Source organism: Nuphar pumila, chromosome 13, assembly GCF_984573655.1.
Source record: "Nuphar pumila chromosome 13, dmNupPumi1.hap1.1, whole genome shotgun sequence".
Taxonomy (NCBI): Eukaryota; Viridiplantae; Streptophyta; class Magnoliopsida; order Nymphaeales; family Nymphaeaceae; genus Nuphar; species Nuphar pumila.
Genome location: NC_143261.1, coordinates 49077686 through 49081556, shown reverse-complemented (window position 1 = coordinate 49081556; position 3871 = coordinate 49077686). Strand labels below are relative to the sequence as shown.

At 39.0% G+C, this 3871-nt stretch overlaps 1 non-coding gene across 1 annotated transcript; it reads right to left on the bottom strand.

The window, feature by feature from the left end:
* Positions 1-3176: 3176 nt before the first annotated feature.
* Positions 3177-3260, bottom strand: LOC149818306 (small nucleolar RNA snoR8a). Its single transcript, XR_016427514.1, has one exon. It is a non-coding gene; the product is annotated as a small nucleolar RNA snoR8a (small nucleolar RNA).
* Between the last annotated feature and the right edge of the window lie 611 nt (positions 3261-3871).

Below are 3871 nucleotides of genomic sequence, written 5' to 3'. Positions count from 1 at the left end.
GCAAAAGTAAAATTTTGCGATGATAACAATAGTGAACTGGGTTCAAGATGAGACTGAGCCTGAACACTTAGGGCTTGGGTCGTTTACCAACCCTACTTCGTCTCTTTTCCAATTTCCATAAACTACCTAATCAACGTTAATTCCCCAAACAACCATCATCAAAGCATTTCTCCCACATTTAAACCCAAATCCCAGCTATCTCCCAGAAACCAAACAGCGCCATCTCCAGGTCCTTTGTACCCAGATGCGGAGTTAGCAAACACACAAAGACTGAGACTCTCTGGAGTTGGTCAATTAAAGGAATTGAAGGCCTTTTATTTTTTCCAATTCCACAACACCAAGGACAACAACCAAGTGGACACTGAAAACAAAAAAGGAACAAAAGCAAAAACAAGGAGCTTGGGCAGAAATGATGGTTACTAGCAAATCCTATGGAAAGAAATCTAGTGAGAGTAGCAATTAGCTGTGAATGCTGTTCCTAAAGGTTCTCTGTGTGAATGCAGGCCAGCTGACTAAAGAAGGCTAGGGATCGTAAGTAACTGGCCAGCTTATATCTACTCAATCTTCACGGATGAAAAGAGGCAGTGGACAAAGTAGGACGTAAGGAAGTCGATGGTGCCTGTGGAAAGCATATGATGGTGACCACCATGAGCATGGAATACCCGAGGTAAAGCATGGCAGAAACAGGCAAGCTGAGGCTCCTTGAGATAAAAAAAAACAAGGTAGTTGATCGAGTATAGGAACACAAAGACGGAACCAGAGGCTGAGAACGTCTTCCACCATTTGAGATGGTTAATAATGTAGTCGTAGTTTCAGCTTGGGGACTGAAACCCACAGGAAATCCAGTCCACTGGATCCTAATAACATTCAGATCAGAATACCGCATGGCTGGTAAGTTATCCAATATCACATTCACCTGATACAGATCTCTAGTCCTCGACTTCAAGACCTTAACTTCATCCTCCTCCATTGATTCATTGACATTTATGTGGAAAAGATACGGTGAGTTGTAGACCTGATCACCCATCAAAAGTTCCCCCAAATTCTTTATCCCATTCTGGGGTTGGCAATAAGGCAGGCTGTAATAACTAAACGGAATTTCAGTCTCAACTGAGGTTAGCGCGAATTAACTTTGACAGCCCTCCTCACCAAACGAATATATATGCATGTAACTCCCAGGCAGATAAAATCCATTGCAAAAAATGTGACATAAAAACCAACACTAAAAAGGTGATTGGGACCAAATAACTCATAAAAAACCTTTGCTTGGGGAAACTCTGGAACCCCGATCAAACCCAGCAATTCTAATGTTACAATGGAATCCTTAGTCTGAGAGTTGAATCATATATGAGCATAACACAACATGGGATTCAAACCGCACCTCCTCGATCTCTTCCAAATACATTACTGCAACAACAAATGAAAAACAAAAGAATCAAGTGACAGACAAAATAGGCCATTATACATGAACCTGATAGTGCAACCAATGAAACTCCAAAATCAATGGGTATCAGAGAAAACAGTGATTCTTCAAATAAGATAAATAGAGCATCTAGTATCAACACCCCAAAATTTCTATAACATGGTCAGATTCCTGAGGAGGTTAACTGGCATGAAATTATGGAGATAACCAAATTAAACCTTGCGAAAGATTCAAGCTCGTGCTTTCTCAAACAGATCTAATCCCAGAAGACCTTCACATGCTAATAAAATACAGGACCGCGATGAAAAAATTACAGAAAAACATAACAGTACGACATGGATTTTTTCACAGGTCAAAAGCCACACCAAAGCAAAAATTTGGGAACATCAAATTGCTTAATCTGAACAGCCCAAGAACCAAAACAAAAAGAAGCTCAAGAAAATTGACAGGCACTGTTCAGTTAGGCATCACGGATCCCAAGACCGAACTGCAACAACATATCATCGGAAATAAAAAACATCAAATGATACTAATAAACTTATGAACACCTTCACAACCCAAGAAGCCACTCTTTTTCATGATATAGGAAATCCTAGATGCAGCTCACAATAAAACCTATCGATTTTAACATAACAGATAACAGATCTAAACGAATAACATGCAGGTTGTATGAGATAGAGATTACTTATATGTATGTTGGGGCTTGCGTAACCTGAACATTGTTTCAAATAATCATATTCAGGCTTTAAAATCCCCAATTTCATTTTAGGAGTAGAACAGAAAGGTTCCAACCACTGAAAGGTGGTCCATTATAAGAAGTATCTACTCCCCACACACAGGAAAAAAAATCTGAAAAACAGGTGAGTTCGAATGTTTAGTATGTACGATAGAGAGAGAGGGAGAGATTATGTGCACTTTACTACACAAAAAGCTACAGACTTTTAAGCTAAAGATATAAACGCTGCTCATTTGGAAGAACAAGAAGAAGATAAAAAAACATCAAGTTAAGCAGTTCTATGGACAAATATCACATACTATTGCTTATTTAAAATGAACCTTCCCTACGCAAGGTCACAAGTACCTTCGGTACCTTGGCCAGAAGAAATTTGTTCCAATCTAATGGTGATCCTTCACAATCACCTCAACAACCCCAATCAACGATTCACTCTCATATCATCAAACACTTCTAAAGCAGTAGATATTTCATAGTTGCAGTCAATGACAATGCCACGAACAACAATCAAGAGCCCATGGTAGATTTCAACACAATACACGAGAGAGTTCAAATTTGCAGGAAACACATACTCAGATTCACGATTATACCTAAATTTTAGGTTAAAGTAAAGCATGAAGAACACAACATGAGAATAGAACAAACCAACAGCTACATCAAAGTGGCAATAATGCTCTAAAAAAATTCCACTACACCAAAGTAGTTGCGATCCACGTGAACACACGGAGGAAAAGAATATCCAAAACCGAATGGATGTGAACAGAGATGGCCCAAAAGAAAATAAATTTAAAGCGCACACTGTTCATGCTGATGATTGCCATTACAGGGTGTTTGGATGGACCGATTTATCTTGAAATGTTGGATCAGTTGGAAAATTGCATTATAAACGAAAATGCAACGTCACTCTTTCTTGGATAAGTGGGTGCATCCAAACACCCACTTAGAGAAAAAAATCCCAAACAAGTAGAGACCGAAACAACTTAAAATCATTCCTTAAAAAATGGGTTTCTTTTGTGTCTTGGTGCTCATATTCTATGGGTGTAAAGGGGTCTATCATGCCGAAGCATTCAGAACGAGGAATCTTTTTATAATCATCGCACCTCTCCACAAATCCATAAAAGTAGAAGAAAATAAAAGAAACCCTTAGGAGGGGAAATCAACCACGAAGGGAAAGAACGAATTCACTGATACAGAAATCTATCGCTAAACGCATTCTTCATCCCATAAGAAACAAAACAAGTCAAGAGAAAATCACACCAATACAACCAACGAATGCACCTTCAAAATTGACTTGAACGCACGAAGAAATCGCTTAAAGAGATGCAGAGAAAACTTCACATTGATAGAACCAGAGAGGGAGAGAGGACCTAGAAGCTGAAGTCCCCAAATCTCTAACTCCTAACTCCTAAGCCTATGTCGTAGGGAAACCCTAAACACTCGCGGTATTTAAATGCAGAAACAACGAAGTGAAAACAAACTCCTAAGCCCTTGTCGTAGGGAAACCCTAAACACTCGCGGTATTTAAATGTAGAAACAACGAAGTGAAAACAGATCGGATCTGATATGCACGGAGTATCCAAATTCGATGATGAGTACTAATAAGTCCACGTTCATATATGGATTCGAATATAGAGTTGAACCTGGATCCGAGTTTTGCATGTTATAGAAAAAAATGTTCGGATACATGCATTTCAAATGTACCAAAGAAAAAAGGT